The sequence below is a fragment of the Phyllobates terribilis genome, unplaced genomic scaffold (genome assembly GCF_046119375.1).
Source record: "Phyllobates terribilis strain yellow unplaced genomic scaffold, ASM4611937v1 Scaffold_2__4_contigs__length_985480577, whole genome shotgun sequence".
Classification (NCBI taxonomy): Eukaryota; Metazoa; Chordata; class Amphibia; order Anura; family Dendrobatidae; genus Phyllobates; species Phyllobates terribilis.
The window spans coordinates 49,500,564-49,516,562 of NW_027362762.1; the positions used below are offsets into that span (position 1 = coordinate 49,500,564).

The 15,999-nt window shown below is 43.9% G+C and overlaps 1 protein-coding gene across 1 annotated transcript in view; it reads left to right on the forward strand.

The window, feature by feature from the left end:
* Positions 1-12,950: 12,950 nt before the first annotated feature.
* Positions 12,951-15,999, forward strand: part of MYO7A (myosin VIIA) — a 454,077-nt gene continuing 451,028 nt past the window's right edge. The window contains exon 1 of the mRNA XM_073661638.1: positions 12,951-13,188. The gene's annotated coding sequence lies outside the window, so the exon portion shown is untranslated. The remainder of the gene's footprint in view (positions 13,189-15,999) is intronic.

The following is a 15,999-nucleotide window of genomic DNA, read 5'->3' on the forward strand; positions in this document are numbered from 1 at the left end:
ACTCTATATAATAGATCTCTCTGTGTGTAATGACTCTATATAATAGATCCCTCTGTGTGTAATGACTCTATATAATAGATCCCTCTGTGTGTAATGACTCTATATAATAGATCACTCTGTGTGTAATGACTCTATATAATAGATCGCTCTGTGTGTAATGACTCTATATAATAGATCCCTCTGTGTGTAATGACTCTATATAATTGATCTCTCTGTGTGTAATGACTCTATATAATAGATCCCTCTGTGTGTAATGACTCTATGTAATAGATCCCTCTGTGTGTAATGACTCTATATAATAGATCCCTCTGTGTGTAATGACTCTATATAATAGATCCCTCTGTGTGTAATGACTCTATATAATAGATCCCTCTGTGTGTAATGACTCTATATAATAGATCGCTCTGTGTGTAATGACTCTATATAAAAGATCCCTCTGTGTGTAATGACTCTATATAATAGATCGCTCTGTGTGTAATGACTATAGAATAGATCCCTCTGTGTGTAATGACTCTATATAATAGATCCCTCTGTGTGTAATGACTCTATATAATAGATCCCTCTGTGTGTAATGAACTCTATATAATAGATCCCTCTGTGTGTAATGACTCTATATAATAGATCCCTCTGTGTGTAATGACTCTATATAATAGATCACTCTGTGTGTAATGACTCTATATAATAGATCCCTCTGTGTGTAATGGCTCTATATAATAGATCCCTCTGTGTGTAATGACTCTATATAATAGATCCCTCTGTGTGTAATGACTCTATATAATAGATCCCTCTGTGTGTAATGACTCTATATAATAGATCCCTCTGTGTGTAATGACTCTATATAATAGATCCCTCTGTGTGTAATGACTCTATATAATAGATCCCTCTGTGTGTAATGACTCTATATAATAGATCCCTCTGTGTGTAATGACTCTATATAATAGATCCCTCTGTGTGTAATGACTCTATATAATAGATCGCTCTGTGTGTAATGACTCTATATAAAAGATCCCTCTGTGTGTAATGACTCTATATAATAGATCACTCTGTGTGTAATGACTATAGAATAGATCCCTCTGTGTGTAATGACTCTATATAATAGATCCCTCTGTGTGTAATGACTCTATATAATAGATCCCTCTGTGTGTAATGACTCTATATAATAGATCCCTCTGTGTGTAATGACTCTATATAATAGATCCCTCTGTGTGTAATGACTCTATATAATAGATCCCTCTGTGTGTAATGACTCTATATAATAGATCCCTCTGTGTGTAATGACTCTCTATAATAGATCCCTCTGTGTGTAATGACTCTCTATAATAGATCCCTCTGTGTGTAATGACTCTATATAATAGATCCCTCTGTGTGTAATGACTCTCTATAATAGATCCCTCTGTGTGTAATGACTCTATATAATAGATCCCTCTGTGTGTAATGACTCTCTATAATAGATCCCTCTGTGTGTAATGACTCTATATAATAGATCCCTCTGCGTGTAATGACTCTATATAATAGACCCCTCTGCGTGTAATGACTCTCTATAATAGATCCCTCTGTGTGTAATGACTCTATATAATAGATCCCTCTGTGTGTAATGACTCTATATAATAGATCCCTCTGTGTGTAATGACTCTATATAATAGATCCCTCTGTGTGTAATGACTCTATATAATAGATCCCTCTGTGTGTAATGACTCTATATAATAGATCCCTCTGTGTGTAATGACTCTATATAATAGATCCCTCTGTGTGTAATGACTCTCTATAATAGATCCCTCTGTGTGTAATGACTCTCTATAATAGATCCCTCTGTGTGTAATGACTCTATATAATAGATCCCTCTGTGTGTAATGACTCTCTATAATAGATCCCTCTGTGTGTAATGACTCTATATAATAGATCCCTCTGTGTGTAATGACTCTCTATAATAGATCCCTCTGTGTGTAATGACTCTATATAATAGATCCCTCTGCGTGTAATGACTCTATATAATAGACCCCTCTGCGTGTAATGACTCTCTATAATAGATCCCTCTGCGTGTAATGACTCTATATAATAGATCATTCTGCGTGTAATGACTCTATATAATAGATCCCTCTGTGTGTAATGACTCTATATAATAGATCCCTCTGTGTGTAATGACTCTCTATAATAGATCCCTCTGTGTGTAATGACTCTATATAATAGATCCCTCTGCGTGTAATGACTCTATATAATAGACCCCTCTGCGTGTAATGACTCTCTATAATAGATCCCTCTGTGTGTAATGACTCTATATAATAGATCCCTCTGTGTGTAATGACTCTATATAATAGATCCCTCTGTGTGTAATGACTCTATATAATAGATCCCTCTGTGTGTAATGACTCTATATAATAGATCCCTCTGTGTGTAATGACTCTATATAATAGATCCCTCTGTGTGTAATGACTCTATATAATAGATCCCTCTGTGTGTAATGACTCTCTATAATAGATCCCTCTGTGTGTAATGACTCTCTATAATAGATCCCTCTGTGTGTAATGACTCTATATAATAGATCCCTCTGTGTGTAATGACTCTCTATAATAGATCCCTCTGTGTGTAATGACTCTATATAATAGATCCCTCTGTGTGTAATGACTCTCTATAATAGATCCCTCTGTGTGTAATGACTCTATATAATAGATCCCTCTGCGTGTAATGACTCTATATAATAGACCCCTCTGCGTGTAATGACTCTCTATAATAGATCCCTCTGCGTGTAATGACTCTATATAATAGATCATTCTGCGTGTAATGACTCTATATAATAGATCCCTCTGCGTGTAATGACTCTATATAATAGATCCCTCTGCGTGTAATGACTCTATATAATAGATCCCTCTGCGTGTAATGACTGTCTATAATAGATCCCTCTGCGTGTAATGACTCTATATAATAGATCCCTCTGTGTGTAATGACTCTATATAATAGATCCCTCTGTGTGTGATGACTCTATATAATAGATCCCTCTGTGTAATGACTCTATATAATAGATCCCTCTGTGTGCAATGACTCTATATAATAGATCCCTCTGTGTGTAATGACTATATAATAGATCCCTCTGTGTGTAATGACTCTATGTAATAGATCCCCCTGTGTGTAATGACTCTATATAATAGATCACTCTGTGTGTAATGACTCTATATAATAGACCCCTCTGTGTGTAATGACTCTCTATAATAGATCCCTCTGCGTGTAATGACTCTATATAATAGATCACTCTGCGTGTAATGACTCTATATAATAGATCCCTCTGCGTGTAATGACTCTATATAATAGATCCCTCTGCGTGTAATGACTCTATATAATAGATCCCTCTGTGTGTAATGACTGTCTATAATAGATCCCTCTGCGTGTAATGACTCTATATAATAGATCCCTCTGCGTGTAATGACTCTATATAATAGATCCCTCTGTGTGTAATGACTCTATATAATAGATCCCTCTGTGTGTAATGACTCTATATAATAGATCCCTCTGTGTGTAATGACTCTATATAATAGATCCCTCTGTGTGTAATGACTCTATATAATAGATCCCTCTGTGTGTAATGACTCTATATAATAGATCCCTCTGCGTGTAATGACTCTATATAATAGATCCCTCTGTATGTAATGACTCTATATAATAGATCTCTCTGTGTGTAATGTCTCTATATAATAGATCCCTCTGTGTGTAATGACTCTATAGAATGAGTTTCACTTTTTGTATTGAAGAACTGAAATAAATTAACTTTTTAATGATTTCCTAATTTTGTGACAAGCACTTGTATCTATCTATCTATCCTTTAGCTACATGGATAGAAGAAAGCTGCAGCACTGCACCATATTTCCCTGAAAAAAAAGTGATTTATTCTTTTTTTGTTCGTGCAACATTTCTGCTGTATTATAGAACCTTTTTTTGAAGCTCGATAGAGGCTCAATAATAGGAGATAATATAATGCAGATAGATATTAGATAGATGATAGATAAATATTAGATAGGATAGAGAAAATGGAGTCACACCAGTCCTCCAAATCTGGCAAATGGATGATAATAATATATAGGAGAATCTTTCATTATTATGGCGTATAATAAAAAATTATATTGTAGCAGCATCGATTTTTCTGGTTAACACGGCACCGCAATATAATATTTTTTCATACACCAATTTATGGAAGAAAAAGAGTTTGCACTCCAAACATAGCAAAAAAAACGTGAAGAAAATGTATTCCATGACCCAGGCACACGACCCTTCAGCTCAAGGTGTGAGCTTTTATCAAGTGAATATACTAATGCATCAAAAGACCAGATATAGGGCTGAATATAATTACATGATTAACATGTTGTAAAAATAAAAACAGTAAAAAAATACAATAACAATTCACATTACAATACACATAATGTAGAAAAGTGTCAGAGTGCACATAGATGTAACAACTACCTCGCCGGCTGACAGTTAGGCTGTGTGCCCACAATGCGTTTTTTAAGCGTTTCCGCAGCGGCAAATGAACACGCGTCCAGAAAAAAAACAACGTAGACATGTCCGCTTTAGGTCTGGATGAAAATGACCCATAAAAGAGAGTCCAATCGACCCCGGTGCACAATTTGGACCTACGCCCCCCCCCCCACTTGTATGTTGGTCAGATGTATGGGCACGCGTAGTGTTCGAGATCATATACAGACCTGCTTATTCACCCCCATGTAATAATGTCTCCCATCCTAAACCCTTCCAGTAATAATGTCCCCTCCATCTTGAGCCCTGTGCTATAACAATGTCCTCCATCCTGGACCCCCTTGCTGGTATAATTATATATTTCAGTAATTATGTCCCATCCTGGGCCCTTCCAGTAATAAAGTCCCCATCCTGGGCTCCATACTATTAACAATGTCCCCATCCTATGCCCCTTCTTGGTATAATGTCCCTCATCCTGAGCTCCATGCTGGTATAATGTCCCCCATCTTGAGCCCCTTCCTGGTATAATGTCTCCCATTCTGGGCCCCTTCTTGGTATAATGTCTATCATCGTAAGCCCCTTCCTGATATAATTACAATAGCAAAAAGAACTTCGGCACTCCATACATGAAAATATAAGAAATATTGTATCTAGACTAATGTCATTTTGAAAAATGAAGGTTTTTTGCGCATAATTTGGCCAATTTATGTGTGCCCATCAACCACGACAAGGTCACCTTCGTATGATGGGAAACTACGCTATGCTACCACTGGATATGCCACTCTTGGGCTGTAAGCCTGTATGGACAATATGTCTCTGCTTGGGCTTTTAACCTACAATGTATGGGCTGGTAGAGCTAGTTAAAACCACCTGTGACTGAATGGGAGGGACACATGGTCAGAAAAAAGGCTGTCAAACTTCTAATAGTGTGAACACGTACCTGCTGCAATGCTCCAGGAGCGGGATCCCAAAAATGATTAATAGAAAAAAGAGAGGGGTCGCTCACTGGTCTATTCGGGTGCTCTGAAGAAAAGAGTAATCTCAATAGCAAAAAGAACTTCGGCACTCCATACATGAAAATATAAGAAATATTGTATCTAGACTAATGTCATTTTGAAAAATGAAGTTTTTTTGCGCATAATTTGGCCAATTTATGTGTGCCCATCAACCACGACAAGGTTAAAAGCCCAAGCAGAGACATATTGTCCATACAGGCTTACAGCCCAAGAGTGGCATATCCAGTGGTAGCATAGCGTAGTTTCCCATCATACGAAGGTGACCTTGTCATGGTTGATGGGCACACATAAATTGGCCAAATTATGCGCAAAAAACCTTCATTTTTCAAAATGACATTAGTCTAGATACAATATTTCTTATATTTTCATGTATGGAGTGCCGAAGTTCTTTTTGCTATTGAGATTACTCTTTTCTTCAGAGCACCCGAATAGACCAGTGAGCGACCCCTCTCTTTTTTCTATTTCTCCTTCCTGATATAATGTCTGCCATCCTGGGTTTCTTCCTGGTGTGATGTCCCCCATCCTGGGCTCTTTCTTGGTATAATGTCCCCCATCCTGGGCTATTTCTTGATATAATGTCTCGCATCCTGGACCCTTTCTTGGTATAATGTCCCACATCCTGGGCCCTTTCTTGGTATAATGTCCCGCACCCTGGGCCCTTTCTTGGTATAATGTCCCGCATCCTGGGCCCTTTCTTGGTATAATGTCCCCCATCCTGGGCCACTTCTTGGTATAATGTCTGCCATCCTGGGCCCCTTCTTGGTATAATGTGCCCCATCCTGGGCCCCTTCTTGGTATAATGTCCCCCCATCCTCGGCCCCTTCTTGGTATAATGTCCCGCATCCTGGGCCCCTTTTTGGTATAATGTCCCCCATCCTGGGCCCCTTCTTGGTATAATGTCCCCCATCCTGGGCCACTTCTTGGTATAATGTCCCCCATCCTGGGCCACTTCTTTTTATAATGTCTCCCATCCTGGGCCACTTCTTGGTATAATGTCCCCCATCCTGGGCCCCTTCTTGGTATAATGTCCCCCTGTCACGCTGTCTCTGTATACTGGAGGTAGGGGGTCTAAGCTGACCCTAAGCTGGGGCCCTGACTAATCCCTCAACCTGGAGGTACTGTTAAAGGTACAGAGGTCCAGGCCGCCAGCGTAACCCCTACCTCCTGAGGATCCCTGCACCTAAGTAATCTAGTCCTGAGAAGGACCCCGATCACAACAAAAGGGGACAAGTAATAATATGCCCACACACAGTACTTAGACGAACGAGACAGTACAAGGGAAAAACCAAAACCACCTTGCATACAAAAACTACACAACTACAACAGAGGGAACACCAACAGGAAAGGAGATAAATGATAAAGCGAGGAAGGGAAAAAACACTCCAAATACACTTATCTCTGAAACTCCAAATACCACGATCCGCTCTGTTAGTCTGCATGAAATGCTTTCACCGACACTTCCCTAACAGACCAGCAGGCATTTGAAGGAGTCTCACTACAGCAGCATTGATTGCAGCTGGGCGAGGCTGGACCTCGTCTAGCACAGAGAGAGAGAGAATTAACTCCCTCACTGCCGAAAAACACAAAGCACCAAAAAGTCAGCTGCGAGAAGTCAGGCTGTGTAATCGTGACGATCTTCGTGGCGACACACCCGTGACAGTACCCCCCCTTCTACGAGGGGCCTCCGGACCCTCAGGGCCAGGTTTATCCGGGTGAGTCGTGTGGAAGGCCCGAACTAATCGGTCTGCGTTAATATCCGACGCAGGAACCCACATCCTCTCCTCAGGACCATACCCTTTCCAATGAACCAGGTACTGAAGGGACCAGCGATTAAAGCGTGAATCGATGACCCTCGATACCTGGAACTCCAAGTTACCCTTGACCACCACTGGAGGGGGAGGTAAAGGTGACGGTACCACCGGCGCCACATACCTCTTAAGCAACGATCTGTGGAACACGTTGTGAATTTTAAACGTAGGGGGGAGGTCAAGACGGAATGCCACCGGATTAATAATAGAACTGATTCTGTACGGCCCGATGAACCTGGGACCCAGTTTCCAGGAGGGAACCTTAAGTTTTATATTCCTGGTAGACAACCATACCCGATCGTTCACACTAAGGTCCGGACCAGACACTCTCCTCCTATCAGCCATACGTTTGTATCGGTTCCCCATAGTATTCAGATTCTTCAGCACCCCTCTCCATACTGAAGCGAGTGATGAGGAAAATCGTTCCTCCTCAGGAACCCCCGAAGAGCCCCCCCTACTGAAAGTACAAAACTGGGGGTGAAAACCATATGCCCCAAAAAACGGGGACTTACCAGTGGACTCGCTCCGCCTATTATTAAGAGCAAACTCTGCCAGAGGTAAGAAAGAAGCCCAGTCCTCCTGGTTCTCTGACACAAAACACCGGAGATATGTCTCCAAGCTCTGGTTCATACATTCCGTCTGACCATTGGTCTGAGGATGAAAAGCCGATGAGAACGACAAATGCATCCCCCGCCGTGCACAAAACGCCTTCCAGAACTTGGACACAAACTGAGACCCCCGATCAGACACCACCTCGGAGGGTACCCCGTGAAGCCTCACAATCTCCCCAATGAACACCTGCGCAAGAGTTTTAGCATTAGGGAGAGCCGGAAGAGCGATAAAATGTGCCATCTTGCTGAACCTGTCCACTACAACGAGTATGACCGTTTTACCCGAAGACGGAGGGAGGTCCGTAATAAAGTCCATAGACAGATGAGTCCAAGGACGCTCCGGGATCTTCAAAGGTAAGAGGGCCCCAGACGGACGGTCATGTGAGGTCTTAGAGCGCGCACAAACCCCACAGGACGCGACAAAAGTTACCACCTCCTTATGTAAGTTAGGCCACCAAAACCGACGCGAGAGGAGATCCACAGTTGCTCTACTCCCTGGGTGTCCTGCAAAAACTGAGTTATGGTGTGCCTCGATCACCTTTTGTCGCAACTGATCTGGAACAAACAGTCTCCCCGGAGGTCCAACAGGGGCGTCCCCCTGAGCCTCCAATACCTCCTCCTCCAGCTCAGAGCATACTGCCGAAACCACCACCCCCTCCTGAAGGATAGGAATCGGGTCGTCCGTATTCCCGGCCCCAGGGAAACTACGAGATAAGGCATCCGCCTTTACATTTTTTGACCCAGGACGATATGTAACGACAAAATTAAACCTGGTAAAAAACAATGACCACCTAGCTTGTCTGGGATTCAGACGTTTCGCGGACTCCAGATATTGCAGGTTCTTGTGATCGGTGATGACGGTGACCGGATGGACTGCCCCCTCCAAAAAATGGCGCCACTCCTCAAAAGCTAACTTAATGGCCAAGAGGTCCCTATTGCCGACATCGTAATTCCTCTCAGCGGATGACAATTTTTTAGAGAAAAAGGCGCACGGATGCCACTTACCAGGGGACGAACCTTGTGACAATACTGCTCCCACCCCTACCTCGGAAGCGTCTACCTCTACAATGAATGGCTGTGACGCATCAGGTTGAATGAGTATGGGTGCCGAGGCAAAACATTTTTTCAAGGAGGAGAATGCTTGACAAGCCTTGTCAGACCACCTAGAAAAATCCGTCCCCTTTTTAGTCATGTCTGTGAGAGGCTTAACCATGGACGAGAAATTACGAATGAACTTCCGGTAATAATTAGCAAACCCCAGGAAACGTTGTAGTGCCTTAAGATTCTCTGGCCGATCCCACTCAAGAACTGCCCGCACTTTCCCAGGGTCCATACGAAAACCGGACGCTGAAACCAGGAAGCCTAAAAACTGGAGTTCCTGTACGGCGAACACACACTTTTCCCATTTGGCATACAGTTTATTATCCCGCAAGATCTGTAACACCTGCCTAACGTGCTCCTGATGAGACACCAGATCCGGCGAGTAAATTAAGATATCATCCAGATATATGACAACAAACTGTCCCACCAGGCGGCGAAAAATGTCATTAACAAAGTGTTGGAACACCGCCGGGGCATTAGTCAGACCGAATGGCATGACAAGGTTCTCATAATGCCCCTCCGGAGTGTTAAACGCCGTCTTCCACTCATCCCCCTCCTTCATCCTAATCAGATTGTACGCCCCCCTGAGATCCAACTTAGAGAACCATTTGGCGCCCACGATCTGATTAAAGAGATCGGGAATAAGTGGGAGCGGATACGGATCTCGGACCGTAATCCGATTAAGTTCACGGAAATCCAGGCAAGGGCGTAGGCCTCCATCTTTCTTCTTAACAAAGAAGAACCCCGCAGCCACCGGTGAAGATGAAGGTCTAATATGCCCCTTAGCCAGACTTTCTGAAATATAATCCTTCATGGCCTGCCTCTCAGGACCAGAAAGGTTATACAACCTAGCTTTAGGTAACTTGGCCTCAGGGAACAGTTTTACAGAACAGTCATACTCGCGATGAGGAGGTAGTTCCTGACACCCTTTCTCCGAGAATACATCCTCAAAGTCCGCCAGAAATGGAGGTAAGACCCAAGTAGTAACCGCACCGATGACCGTGTTCATGCAGTTTTTATTACAGAATTTACTCCATTGGCTTATCTCTCTGGTTTGCCAATTAATAACCGGGTTATGCTTAGTTAACCAAGGAAGGCCCAACACTATAGGAGTGGGAAGACCCTCCAACACGTAGCAAGACAACAGTTCTTTATGTATCGCCCCCACTTGAAGTTTTACGTCATGCACAGCTTGCAAAAAACTTCCCTGACCGAGAGGCCTGGCATCGATCGAGAATATGGGGATGGGTTTAGCCAACTCACTCAATCGCATACCTTGAACCCGGGCAAACCGAGCATCAACCAGATTAGCCCCGGCCCCACTATCCAGAAGAACAGATATCCTCTCAGTTCTCGTACCCACCACCACCTCCGCCGGTACGAGAAACTGAGACGAACCTAGGGACGAAATACCTACTCCCAGATTGCCGTCCACCACAAAACCTGGGATCAACAGTTTTCCGACGACTCTTCACTCTGCAAGGGACGGGATGGACACCCGCCAATAAAATGTCCCTTTCTCCCGCAGAAGAAACACCTTCCTGTCTTATGGCGCACCACCGGTCCCCTCCCCCGAAATGATGTCCCTCCTAATTGCATAGGCTCCTCTGGACTGACCAGGGGAACCACCATATGAGGGGACCTTGTAGGAGGTGGAGTCATCACAGGGGGTAGAGTTATCCCGCACCTCTCCCGAAGCCGTCTGTCAACGCGAATAGCAAGGGCCATAGCGGCTTCCAGTGACGCGGGAGAGTCATACTGTGCCAACACATCCTGTAATTTGTCGGATAAACCTTGACAAAACTGGCTCCTAAGAGCCGGGTCATTCCACTGGGTGTCCGTGGCCCACCTACGGAACTCCGAACAGAATTCCTCCGCCGGACGATCTCCCTGCTGGATCCTACGTAACTTAGACTCAGCAAGGGAGATCCGATCTGGGTCATCATATACGAGTCCCAGAGCAGCGAAAAACCTATCCACTGACTGGAGAGCCGGGGAGCCCGGGGGAAGAGAGAACGCCCAAGATTGTGGGTCCCCTTGCAGGAGCGAGATGACAATTCCCACCCTTTGTTCTTCACTCCCCGATGACCGAGGCCGCAGCCGAAAGTACAACTTGCATGCCTCCCGGAAAACAAGAAACTTGTCCCGCCCCCCAGTGAACCTGTCAGGGAGAGCTACTTTAGGTTCTGGTCCGGCTTGCTCCTGAGGATACAAAACCTTGGACCTAACGTCCGCCAGCTCCATGGACAAACTCTGCAACTGCCGAGCTAGACCGGCTACTGGATCCATGGTAGCTGGAGAAAAACTAAGTGGTCGGTGAAAATGTCACGCTGTCTCTGTATACTGGAGGTAGGGGGCCTAAGCTGACCCTAAGCTGGGGCCCTGACTAATCCCTCAACCTGGAGGTACTGTTAAAGGTACAGAGGTCCAGGCCGCCAGCGTAACCCCTACCTCCTGAGGATCCCTGCATCTAAGTAATCTAGTCCTGAGAAGGACCCCGATCACAACAAAAGGGGACAAGTAATAATATGCCCACACACAGTACTTAGACGAACGAGACAGTACAAGGGAAAAACCAAAACCACCTTGCATACAAAAACTACACAACTACAACAGAGGGAACACCAACGGGAAAGGAGATAAATGATAAAGCGAGGAAGGGAAAAAACACTCCAAATACACTTATCTCTGAAACTCCAAATACCACGATCCGCTCTGTTAGTCTGCATGAAATGCTTTCACCGACACTTCCCTAACAGACCAGCAGGCATTTGAAGGAGTCTCACTACAGCAGCATTGATTGCAGCTGGGCGAGGCTGGACCTCGTCTAGCACAGAGAGAGAGAGAATTAACTCTCTCACTGCCGAAAAACACAAAGCACCAAAAAGTCAGCTGCGAGAAGTCAGGCTGTGTAATCGTGACGATCTTCGTGGCGACACACCCGTGACACCCCCATCCTGGGCCCCTTCTTGGTATAATGTCTCCCATCCTGGGCTCCTCCTTGGTATAATATCCCCCATCCTGGGACCCTTCCATTCTTCTCCAGCGCATTTAAAAAATAAACAAATGATTCTTCTTACGTTCCCCCACTCCCATGTCGTGCAGCGTCGTCCTCCCCTATAGCCGGGAGCTGCCTACGGTGCGCCGCCCGTCATGGGAAAGCTGACATTTTCTGCTGTCCTCTGAATAGCTGGCGGCATGTATTGCTGTGCAGGGAGCCGGCGGATCTCTGCATCGTAATACACTTCAGCTGAATGTGCGTCTAGGTGAAATTGGCACTGGTGTCAGCAGGCTCCCCTCCTGCGATCGTTTTGCCCCTGGTGCGGTCCATTTTTAACATTGTAATTGTATAGGAGAAACTTTGCAGTTTATTTATTTTTTTCATATGATGAGAATGAGAAAAATCATTGGCAACTGAATGAGGCTTAAGACTGTTTTTTAATTAGCGCTGGATCCTACCTACCTTTTAAATTTATAGTTTTTGGTCCGGGAGAGACATATCTGATATAAACGTCACCTCGTAGTGGCTGGTGGGCTCATACGAATTGTCCAATTTGTTCCTCAATGTTCCAAGTATATTCTATATAGCAGTAATGCATTTCACATATTCAGTGTTTGCACACCTCAGCGCGCACAGTGTCTGCCGTATTCTTGGGATTGTATATTCTGCAGCTTGCTCCTGTTCACATTTGCTTTATTCTAGTAGCAGTTTAGCTCTTTTGTAGGTTTATGCATAGATGGATATATATATAAAATAGATTGTAGCGAGTGACAGAGATTGGCTGTGCTCCATGTGTACACGTTACATTGTAGCAGGCAGGGTGCAATGTGCTGCTGCCTCCATTGTCCTCCCCTCTATCACAGCTATTGTCACTCTTCATGCTCTCTGCCATCCAACAATACCAGGATGCCCATGCCAGGGGGGCACTATCACTTACCACACTCCACCCAGGGCTCTGATGTCAGCTGCAGACCAGACCTCTGCCCTGCAATCTCCTCCTCCCTGTAAGAAGGATCAGTGGACATGAATGGGCAGCCTGTTACAGGCAGGATCACACCAGGCGGCTTCACATAGGCAACATCCTGAGCCTGGTGCAGGGAACTAGGGGGTTGCAGAAGTCTTGGATCCCCCCCCCTCCTTCCCACCTATTTACCTGGGTACCTGGAATTTTTGGGGTCCATGGGCGGTATATGGTGAGTACTGACTGTGAAGTCTTCTGTGCTCCTTTCTACAATTGCATTCTGCAAGGATTTGCTTAATCTCCTTAAGAATCAGACTGGCCTCATCAGCACTGACACAAGGAATTCTTTCATTCCCAAAGTGGTGGAACTTTCTGCAGAAGCCCCTTGTCCTAAACCCTTCTCTATACAATTGCCCTGTATACAATGTAGTTCTGGCATTCATGAATTAGGAGGCTCAGGATGAACAGAGCTATACTTCTTTTTTTTCAGATGGCTAGTTGCGACCCTGTTGAATTTCTTGGTGGACGACTATTGTTACAATGTAACGGTGCGATATAAGTGGATTATTAAAATGATTTGTTTGATTTAATGAATTGTTATGAATTGGTGCGAAATAGTGATACAATGTAGCGAATTGTTTGAATGAATCGGTGAGATATTATACATTTATAACGAAGTGATACAATGTATCGAATTGTTTTAATGAATTGGTGCGATATAAACATTTATTATGAAGTGATACAATGTAGCAAATTGTTTTAATTAATTTGTGCGATATTATACACATTTATAATTAATTGCTTCAATATTTTTGTAAAAATCTCCAGTCTATGACCTGTTCATGGTATCTAAAGGGATACCTCTCCTTTTTAATTACTTGATATTCCCATTAGGGAGTCAGCAGGTAACAATCGCTTTCCTTTATTTGGTGGGATAATTGGACCCCATTACTTTCCACAATCTTGTGATCAGAGGCATCTAAGCTAAATGTTAAAGGGGTAGGGCGCTCATTAAAAGCTGGGGTCACCGCTCCAGGACCCTCGAAGGTGTAAACATGTATCTATGACTTGGCTGGAAATGGTGATATACATTGTAATATATGAGTCAGAAAACAACTCATGTTGTCCCTCTTGGGTATCCGGAATATACTATGTAGCAAAGAAGCCGTCTAGCCCCCCTTACACATGGATTTCTGCAGTCTCTATTGTCTCTGAGTCTTTGGGGGCAAGAGGGAATTAAATGTTCTGTATTTTGCAATGACTGTTGGTATGCAACTGCAACAAATCCTCAGCTGTGAGATATGAGCTCTGCAGGTCCTAAAGCAAAAACCACTTATATGACCGATGTCTTTGGGCACTTTGCCTTTGATAATATGGTTCCTGCCAGCAGGAGAGCTGCGTACCCCACTGATAGCGTTGCTGATAGGTTAAATGCCTTTTAATCCCTGGTAATTGCATCTCTCCAGGGTCATTTAATAACTGCGCTGTAACCTGACTGCCCCTCGCCATGCTGTACTGTGTTACACAATGGCCTGCTGAACCCACAAAGCGTGACACACGCCACCTGTTAAATCATTCACGGCATTCGTGCAGCGTGTCCGGACAATCTGGGAGGTGTTTGTATTGAATTGTCAATTATTATTGATTTTCTATCTTAACATCATCCCTTTAAACAAGTAGAAAGCTGCCCCTGACAATCATAAAATATGGAGATACAAATCTGGCTGCCAATAGCTGCCACTAGGGGGAGCTCACTCCATATACATTACCTCTAATATGATAAATGTATGAGATCTGGGGGTTGGGCTGCTGAGACCCCCCCAGTGATCGAGGAGCATAGATTCCCCTGTGTTAATGGAGTGATAGTGAGCATGTGCAACCACCATTCCTATATAGAAGGAATGGTGCAGTGCCGCACATGCTCACTACAGCTCTACAGTTTCAGATATTGCGAAACTGTATTGGAAAAAGTGCTGGATTATCCGACTGTCTGGATTATTAAATGCCAGATTAAAGGAGTCCCCTTGCCCTTTCCATTTAATGACATTGGTGGTCGAACTTGGATGTCCAAGCAAGAAAATTTTGTAAAAAATGACTATTTAAAAAGTTTTACGTGACACTGTTGCTGCAGTTATGGGGGATAATATCCTCCACAAAAATATAATGTCCTCTACTGTTATGCGGTGAAACTTTGATATAAAAATGACAAAAAAAAAAAGTGAAAATGAACAATATGTTGGATGCAGAATGAGGGTTTCTTGATTTGTCTTCAGCTGGGGAGCAGCTTGCTGAAGCTGAAACCTCTCACTTCACTCCTCATCGACACTGCAACACCGAGAAAGAAAAGTCATGGAGTTACGGAAATCACCGGATGGAGAAGTTACTGGAAAGGTTTAGAATTTTTTTTATCTTTTTTGGTTAGTTTCTGCTTTTGCTTCTTATATTTTACAGTTGCTGCTTGAGGAGCTGCAGGTCCAGAGCTCAGTGGGTGTTCCCTGTGAAGCTGCTCTCTTATCATATGATGGAGATGTTACTAATTTGCAAATGATGAAAAAATGGAAACAAAATTATAAAACCTCTGGAGTGTGAGCCACTTGCAGAAATCGCAGCACTTCCAGCCTCGGCTGCTATCACTGAGGTCATTAACGGTCGCCTGAGGAATCTTCTGCCGCTGAATGCACTTGGGCAAAACTTCAAGATCCGCTGCTGGCAGCTCCTGTGTAATTACCGACTAATGACGTCTCAGATGTGCTCAATGGGAGACAAGTCTGGAGACGCTGCAGCCATGGGAGCAGGTTTAGGCCACACAGGCTGCTCACAGTAGCACCAGCAACATGTGGCCTGGCATTGTCAGGTAGAAAAATGGCTCCTGGGACACTTTGACATTCTCTTGTAAAGGCTTCTTCATGGCATCACCCACGTGGTCTCCAGACCAATCTCCGGCTATCATTGCATCCAAGACAAAATCATGAATAATCGTCATTGGTCGGTGGTAACGCAGGAGCTGCCAGCAGTGGATTTTGATGATTTGCCCAAGTACATC